Consider the following 10159-nt stretch of genomic DNA (forward strand, 5'->3'; position numbering starts at 1 on the left):
GGGGGAGTCCCACTAGGACTCCTAGTCCTAGTCGGGTCCCCCTTCCTTCCAACGGAGAGGGGGAAAGGGGAAAGAGGGGGAGAGGGAGAAGGAAAGGGGGGCCGCGCCCCCCACCCCTTGTCCAATTCGGACTTGCCATGGGGGGGCACCTCTTGCGGCCTGCCTTCCTCTCTCCACTATGGCCCATGAGGCCCATTAAACTTTCCCGGGGGGTTCTGGTAACCTCCCGGTACTCCGAAAAGCCCCCGAACCTCTTCGGAACCATTTCGGTGTCGGTACATAACCTTACAATATATCAATCTTTACCTCTCGACCATTTCGAGACTCCTCGTCATGTCCGTGATATCATCCGAGACTCCAAACAAACTTCGGTCACCAAAACACACAACTCATAATACAAATCGTCATCGAACGTTAAGCGTGCGGACCCTACGGGTTCGAGAACAATGTAGACATGACCGAGACACATCTCCGGTCAATAACCAATATCGGAACCTGGATGCTCATATTGGTTCCTACATATTCTACGAAGATCTTTATCGGTCAAACCGCATGATAACAAACGTCATTCCCTTTGTCATTGGTATGTTACTTGCCCGAGATTCGATCGTCGGTATCCTCATACCTAGTTCAATCTCGTTACCTGAAAGTCTCTTTACTCGTTCCGTAATGCATCATCCCGCAACTAACTCATTAGTCACATTGCTTGCAAGGCTTATAGTGATGTGCATCACCAAGAGGGCCCAGAGTACCTCTCCGATACTCGGAGTGACAAATCCTAATCTCGATCTTTGCCAACCCAACAAACACCTTCGGAGACACCTGTAGAGCATCTTTATAATCACCCAGTTACATTGTGACATTTGATAGCACACAAGGTGTTCCTCCGGTATACGGGAGTTGCATAATCTCATAGTCAGAGGAATATGTATAAGTCATGAAGAAAGCAATAGCAATAAAACTTAACGATCATTATGCTAAGCTAAAGGATGGGTCTTGTCCATCACATCATTCTCTAATGATGTGACCCCGTTCATCAAATGACAACACATGTCTATGGTCAGGAAACTTAACCATCTTTGATTAACGAGCTAGTCAAGTAGAGGCATACTAGGGACACTCAGTATTGTCTATGTATTCACACATGTACTAAGTTTCCGGTTAATACAATTCTAGCATGAATAAAAAACATTTATCATGATATAAGGAAATAAATAATAACTGTATTATTGCCTCTAGGGCATATTTTCTTCAGTCTCCCACTTGCACTAGAGTCAATAATCTAGATTACATAGTAATGATTCTAACACCCATGGAGTCTTGGTGTTGATCATGTTTTGCTTGTGGAAGAGGCTTAGTTAACGGGTCTGCAACATTCAGATCTGTATGTATTTTGCAAATCTCTATGTCTCCCTCCTTGACTTGATCGCGGATGGAATTGAAGCGTCTCTTGATGTGTTTGGTTCTCTTGTGAAATCTGGATTCCTTCGCCAGGGCAATTGTTCCAGTATTGTCACAAAAGATTTTCATTGGACCCGATGCACTAGGTATTACACCTAGATCGGATATGAACTCCTTCATCCAGACTCCTTCATTTGCTGCTTCAGAAGCGGCTATGTATTCCGCTTCACACGTAGATCTCGCCATGACGCTCTGCTTGGAACTGCACCAACTGACAGCTCCACCATTCAATATAAATACGTACCCGGTTTGCGACTTAGAGTCATCCGGATCAGTGCCAAAGCTTGTATCGACGTAACCATTTATGACAAGCTCTTTATCACCTCCATAAACGAGAAACATATCCTTAGTCCTTTCAGGTATTTCAGGATGTTCTTGACCGTTGTCCAGTGATCAACTCCTGGATTACTTTGGTTTCCCTTCTAAACTTATAGCAAGGCACACATCAGGTCTGGTACACAACATTGCATACATGATAGAACCTATGGTTGATGCATAGGGAATGACTTTCATTTTCTCTCTATCTTCTGAAGTGGTCGGGCATTGAGTCTGACTCAACTTCACACCTTGTAATACAGGCAAGAACCCTTTATTTGACTGATCCATTTTGAACTTCTTCAAAACTTTATCAATGTATGTGCTTTGTGAAAGTCCAATTAAGCGTCTTGATCTATCTCTATAGATCTTGATGCCCAATGTATAGGCAGCTTCACCGAGGTCTTTCATTGAAAAATTCTTATTCAAGTATCCTTTTATGCTATCCAGAAATTTTGTGTCATTTCTAATGAGCAATCTATCATCCACATATAATATTAGAAATGCTACAGAGCTCCCACTCACTTTCTTGTAAATACAGGCTTCTCCAAAAGTCTGTATAAAACCATATGCTTTGATCACACTATCAAAGCGTATATTCCAACTCCGAGATGCTTGCACCAGTCCAAAAATGGATCGCTGGAGCTTACACACTTTATTAGCACCTTTAAGATCGACAAAACCTTCTGGTTGCATCATATACAACTCTTCTTTCAGAAATCCATTAAGGAATGCAGTTTTTGACATCCATTTGCCAAATTTCATAATCATAAAATGCGGCAATTGCTACGGGTGAGAAGGTCTCATCGTAGTCAACTCCTTGAACTTGTCGTAAACCTTTCACAACAAGTCGAGCTTTGTAGACAGTAACATTACCGTCAGCGTCATTCTTCTTCTTGAAGATCCATTTATTCTCTATGGCTTGCCGATCATCGAGCAAGTCAACCATCCACACTTTGTTCTCATACATGGATCCCATCTCAGATTTCATGGCCTCAAGCCATTTTATGGAATCTGGGCTCATCATCGCTTCCTCATAGTTTGTAGGTTCGTCATGGTCTAGTAACATGACCTCCAGAACAGGACTACCGTACCACTCTGGTGCGGAACGTACTCTGGTTGACCTACGAGGTTCGGTAGTAACTTGATCTGAAGTTTTATGATCATCATCATTAACTTCCTCACTAATTGATGTAGGCATCACTGGAACTGATTTCTGTGATGAACTACTTTCCAATTCGGGAGAAGGTACAATTACCTCATCAAGTTATACTTTCCTCCCACCCACTTCTTCCGAGAGAAACTCCTTCTCTAGAAAGCATCCATTCTTAGTAACAAATGTCTTGCCTTTGGATCTGTGATAGAAGGTGTACCCAATAGTTTTCTTTGGGTATCCTATGAAGACACATTTCTTCGATTTGGGTTCGAGCTTATCAGGTTGAAGCTTTTTCACATAAGCATCGCAGCCCCAAACTTTAAGAAACGACAGCTTAGGTTTCTTGCCAAACCATAGTTCATATGGTGTCGTCTCAATGGATTTAGATGGTGCCCTATTTAACGTGAATGCAGCCGTCTCTAAAGCATAACCCCAAAACGGTAGCGGTAAATCGGTAAGAGACATCATAAATCGCATCAGATCTAATAAAGTACGATTACGACGTTCGGACACACCATTACGCTGTGGTGTTCCAGGTGGCGTGAGTTGCGAAACTATTCCACATTGTTTCAAATGAAGACCAAACTCATAACTCAAATATTCACCTCCACGATCAGATCGTAGAAACTTTATTTTCTTGTTAAGATGATTTTCCACTTCACTCTGAAATTCTTTGAACTTTTCAAATATTTAAGACTTGTGTTTCACTAAGTAGATATACCCATATCTGCTCAAATCATCTGTGAAGGTCAGAAAATAACTATACCCGCCGCGAGCCTCAACACTCATTGGATTGCATACATCAGTATGCATTATTTCCAATAAGCCAGTTGCTCTCTCCATTGTTCCGGAGAACGGAGTCTTAGTCATCTTGCCCATGAGGCATGGTTCGCAAGCATCAAGTGATTCATAATCAAGTGATTCCAAAAGACCATCAGCATCGAGTTTCTTCATGCGCTTTATACCAATATGACCTAAACGGCAGTGCCACAAATAAGTTGCACTATCGTTATTAACTTTGCATCTTTGGGCTTCAATATTATGAATATGTGTATCACTACGATCGAGATTCAACAAAAATAGACCATTCATCAAGGGTGCATGACTATAAAAGATATTACTCATATAAATAGAACAACCATTATTCTCTGATTTAAATGAATAACCGTCTCACATCAAACAAGATCCAGATACAATGTTCATGCTCAACGCTGGCACCAAATAACAATTATTTAGGTCTAAAACTAATCCCGAAGGTAGATGTAGAGGCAGCGTGCCGACGGCGATCACAGCGACCTTGGAACCATTTCCGACCTGCATCGTCACCTCATCCTTAGCCAATCTTCGTTTAATCCGTAGCTCCTATTTTGAGTTGCAAATATGAGCAACAGAACCAGTATCAAATACCCAAGCGCTACTACGAGCATTAGTAAGGTACACATCAATAACATGTATATCAAATATACCTTTCACTTTGCCATCCTTCTTATCCGCCAAATACTTGGGACAGTTCCGCTTCCAGTGACCAGTCCCTTTAAAGTAGAAGCACTTCGTTTCAGACTTAGGTCCAAACTTGGGCTTCTTCCCGGGAGTAGCAACTTGCTTGCTATTCTTCTTGAAGTTCCCCTTCTTCCCTTTGCCCTTTTTCTTGAAACTAGTGGTCTTGTTAACCATCAACACTTGATGCTCCTTCTTGATTTCTGCCTCCGCAGCCTTTAGCATCGCGAAGAGCTCGGGAATTGTCTTTTCTATCCCTTGCATATTATAGTTCATCACGAAGCCTTTATAGCTTGGTGGCAGTGATTGAAGAACTCTGTCAATGACACTACATCAGGAAGATTAACTCCTAGCTGAGTCAAGTGGTTATGATACCCCAGACATTCTGAGTATGTGTTCACTGACAGAACTGTTCTCCTCCATCTTGCAGCTATAGAACTTGTTGGAGACTTCATATCTCTCAACTCGGGCATTTGCTTGAAATATTAACTTGAACTCCTGGAACATCTCATATGCTCCATGACGTTCAAAACATCTTTGAAGTCCCAATTCTAAGCCATAAAGCATGGCACACTGAACTATCGAGTAGTCATCAGCTTTAGTATGCCAGACGTTCATAGCGTCCGGAGTTGCTCCTGCAGCGGGCCTTGCACCTAGAGGTGCTTCCAGGACGTAATTCTTCTGTGCAGCAATGAGGATAATCCTCAAGTTACGGACCCAGTCCGTGTAGTTGCTACCATCATCTTTCAACTTAGCTTTCTCTAGGAACGCATTAAAATTCAATGGAACGATAGCACGGGCCATTGATCTACAACAACATAGATATGCAAAAAACTATCACGTACTAAGTTCATGATAAATTAAAGTTCAATTAATCATATTACTTAAGAACTCCCACTTAGATAGACATCACGTGATCCATATCAACTAAAGCATGTCCGATAATCACGTGAGATGGAGTAGTTTTCAATGGTGAACATCTCTATGTTGATCATATCTACTATATGATCCACATTCGACCTTTCGGTCTCAGTGTTCCGAGGCCATATCTGCATATGCTAGGCTCATCAAGTTTAACCCGAGTATTCTGCATGTGCAAAACTGTCTTGCACCCGTTGTATGTGAACGTAGAGCTTATCACACCCGATCATCACGTGGTGTCTCGACACGACGAACTGTAGCAACGGTGCATACTCAGGGAGAACACTTACACCTTGAAATTTAGTGAGGGATCATCTTATAATGCTACCGCCGTACTAAGCAAAATAAGATGCGTAAAAGATAAACATCACATGCAATCAAAATATGTGACATGATATGGCCATCATCATCTTGTGCCTTTGATCTCCATCTCCAAAGCACCGTTATGATCTCGATTGTCACCGGCTTGACACCTTGATCTCCATCGTAGCATCATTGTCGTCTCGCCAACTATTGCTTCTACGATTATCGCTACCGCATAGTGATAAAGTAAAGAAATTACATGGCGATTGCATTTCATACAATAAAGAGACAACCATAAGGCTCCTGCCAGTTGCCGATAACTTCTACAAAACATGATCATCTCATACAATAACGTATATCACATCATGCCTTGACCACATCACATCACAACATGCCCTGCAAAAAGAAGTTAGACGTCCTCTACTTTGTTGTTGCAAGTTTTACATGGCTGCTACGGGCTTCTAGCAAGAACCGTTCTTACCCTATGCATCAAAACCACAACGATTTTTCATCAAGTGTGTTGTTTTAACCTTCAACAAGGACCGGTCGTAGTCAAACTCGATTCAACTAAAGTTGGAGAAACAGACACCCGCCAGCCACCTGTGTGCAAAGCACGTCGGTAGAACCGGTCTCATGAACGTGGTCATGTAATGTTGGTCCGGGCCGCTTCATCCAACAATACCGCCGAATCAAAGTAAGACGTTGGTGGTAAGCAGTATGACTATTATCGCCCACAAATCTTGGTGTTCTACTCGTGCATATCATCTTCGCATAGACCTGGCTCAGATGCCACTGTTGGGGAACGTAGCATGCAATTTCAAAAAAATTCCTATGCTCACACAAGATCTATCTAGGAGATATATAGCAATGAGAGGGGGAGATTGTGTCCACGTACCCTCCTAGACCAAAAGCGGAAGCGTTAGGTTAACGCGGTTGATGTAGTCAAACGTCGTCCCGATCCAACTGATCTAGTACCAAACGTACGACACCTCCGAGTTCAGCACACGTTCAGCTCGATGACGTCCTGCGAACTCTTGATCCAGCAGAGGTTCGAGGGAGAGTTCAGGCAGCATGATAGCATGGTGACGGTGATGGTGATGTGATCCGCGCAGGGCTTCACCTAAGCACTACGACGCTATGACCAAAGGAGTAAACTGTGGAGGTTGGCACCGCACATGGCTAAGAGAACAATTGATGTGCCTTTGGGGTGCCCTCCGCCCCCGTATATAAAGGAGGGGAGGAGGAAGTGGCCGGCCCTAGGGGGCGCGCCAAGTGGGGGGAGTCCCACTAGGACTCCTAGTCCTAGTCGGCTCCCCCTTCCTTCCAACGGAGAGGGGCGAAGGGGAAATAGGGGGAGAGGGGAAGGAAAGGGGGCCGCGCCCCCACCCCTTGTCCAATTCGGACTTGCCATGGGGGGGGGCGCCACCTCTTATGGCATGCCTCCCTCTCTCCACTATGGCCCATGAGGCCCATTAACTTTCCCGGGGCGTTCCAGTAACCTCCCGGTACTCCAAAAAATCCCCGAACCTCTTCAGAACCATTCAGGTGTCCGTACATAACCGTCCAATATATCAATCTTTACCTCTCTACCATTTCGAGACTCCTCGTCATGTCCGTGATCCCATCCGGGACTCCGAACAAACTTCGGTCACCAAAACACACAACTCATAATACAAATCGTCATCGAACGTTAAGCGTGCGGACCATACGGGTTCGAGAACTATGTACACATGACCAAGACACATCTCCAGTCATTAACCAATAGTGGAACCTAGATGCTGATATTGGTTCCTACATATTCTACGAAGATCTTTATCGGTCAAACCGCATGATAACATACGTCATTCCCTTTGTCATCGGTATGTTACTTGCCCGGGATTCGATCGTCGGTATCCTCATACCTAGTTCAATCTTGTTACCGAAAAGTCTCTTTACTCGTTCCGTAATCATCTCGCAACTAATTCATTAGTCACATTGCTTGCAAGGCTTATTGTGATGTGCATTACCGAGAGGGCCCAGAGATACCTCTCCGATACTTGGAGTGACAAATCCTAATCTCGATCTATGCCAACCCAACAAACACCTTCGGAGACACCTGTAGAGCATCTTTATAATCACCCAGTTACGTTGTGACGTTTGATAGCACACAAGGTGTTCCTCCGGTATTCGGGAGTTGCATAATCTCATAGTCAGAGGAATATGTATAAGTCATGAAGAAAGCAATAGCAATAAAACTTAACGATCATTATGCTAAGCTAACGGTTGGGTCTTGTCCATCACATCATTATGTAATGATGTGATCCCGTTCATCAAATGACAACACATGTCTATGGTCAGGAAACTTAACCATCTTTGATTAACGAGCTAGTCAAGTAGAGGCATACTAGGGACACTCAGTATTGTCTATGTATTCACACATGTACTAAGTTTCTGGTTAGTACGATTCTAGCATGAATAATAAACATTTATCATGATATAAGGAAATAAATAATAACTTTATTATTGCCTCTAGGACGTATTTCCTTCAGTCTCCCACTTGCACTAGAGTCAATAATCTAGATTACATAGTAATGATTCTAACACCCATGGAGTCTTGGTGCTGATCATGTTTTGCTCATGGAAGAGGCTTAGTCAACGGGTCTGCAACATTCAGATCCGTACGTATTTTGCAAATCTCTATGTCTCCCTTCTAGACTTGATCACGGACGGAATTGAAGCGTCTCTTGATGTGTTTGATTCTCTTGTGAAATTTGGATTCCTTCGCCAAGGCAATTGCTCTAGTATTGTCACAAAAGATTTTCATTGGACGCGATGCACTAGGTATTACACCCAGATCGGATATGAACTCCTTCATCCAGACTCCTTCATTTGCTGCTTCTGAAGCAGCTATGTATTCCGCTTCACACGTAGATCCCGCCATGACGCTCTGCTTGGAACTGCACCAACTGATAGCTCCACCATTCAATATAAATACGTATCCGGTTTGTGACTTAGAGTCATTCGGATCAGTGTCAAAGCTTGCATCGATGTAACCATTTACGACAAGCTCTTTATCACCTCCATAAACGAGAAGCATATCCTTAGTTCTTTTCAGGTATTTCAGGATGTTCTTGACCGCTGTCCAGTGTTCCCCTCCTGGATTACTTTGGTACCTCCCTGCTAAACTTATAGCAAGGCACACAGCATGTCTGGTACACCACATTGCATACATGATAGAACCTATGTGTTGGGGATATAACTACTGAGTATGAACCGCCCAGAAGGGGCCGGGTCATGCCATCGGCGACTTATCAATGAAGATGGCGGGTCATAGCAAGCCCATTGACGACCCAAGACCCAGAGGCGACTTGAGGCCCAAGGGGATGAACCGCCACATGAATAACTTGTATTGTAAGGCAAGCTTAGTTCGTCACCGAGCTGGACACGATGTGTATGAGCCGATCTGGACTCTGTAAGCCACCGGGCATCAACCTATGTATATAAAGGGGTGACCCGGCGGTGGGTTAACTCAAGAAATCAGAGATCGAGAACTAGGTCAAGTGTATTCGCTCCCTGGTAATCGAAATCCAAGCAATATAGTCCCAAACTGGAGTAAACCTTTACCTCCACCGCGAGGGGCCGAACAAGTATAAACTCTCTGTGTCCTTTATCCTGTTTAACCCCTTTAAGCTAACCTAGTTGCGATGGCTCCATGACTAAGTCCTTACGCTAGGACATCTGCCGTGTTAAGTCCATGATAGTTGGCGCTCACCGTGGGGCCAGTGCACGGTGGTTTCGAGTTCTTGAAGGGCAACTTCGCAGGGATCACGGGACACGCTGTGGGCCGGATGACCAAGAGTCATCGCGGCAAGCTCTACAACGACGACGCTGGCTGGGGCCCCGAGGTCGGCTCAATTGAGTACGGGTACCGGGTCCCCTTTGGTGGAATCCACGTTTTCATCGGCAAGATCGGCGAATCAGGCCCTGAGCCGGACACCTGCACCGACATCATCGAGACGGTTCAGCGTGCACGACCCACCAAGATTCAACCCGCCGTGAAGCACACCTTTGTTGGTTTCATCCATGGGGCGGAATTTGAGGAAGGACCGGTGTCTGGTGGTGAGGCGGCCATCTACTCTGATGGTGAATCGTCAACCGGTGAGACCAATTCAATGTATCAACTGCAAGATGGTCGGCTTGGGGGCTATTCCAATGGAGACAGTATTCCGAACCCCTATGAGCCGCCGAACAGGGTTGCGATCTTCATGGCCGGTACACAGCCAGCGCTCGGATAAATGAATGCCGCGGCTATGACCTCCGGCTCAACGGCTGCGGCAATGGCTGGTGCTAGCGGCTCTGCACGCCCGCCGACTCAAGTTCTGACAGAGTTGTTGGAGGGTTTGGCGACTTTGATGGGGGTGGAGGTGACCCCGGACACTCAGGAACAACATAAGGTTGATGTGGTGAAGCTACGAGATGAGATAGCTCAAGCCAAGGAGGAGCTGGCGGCTGAAAATGCTAGGATGG

This window comes from Aegilops tauschii, chromosome 7 (assembly GCF_002575655.3).
Source record: "Aegilops tauschii subsp. strangulata cultivar AL8/78 chromosome 7, Aet v6.0, whole genome shotgun sequence".
Lineage (NCBI taxonomy): Eukaryota > Viridiplantae > Streptophyta > Magnoliopsida > Poales > Poaceae > Aegilops > Aegilops tauschii.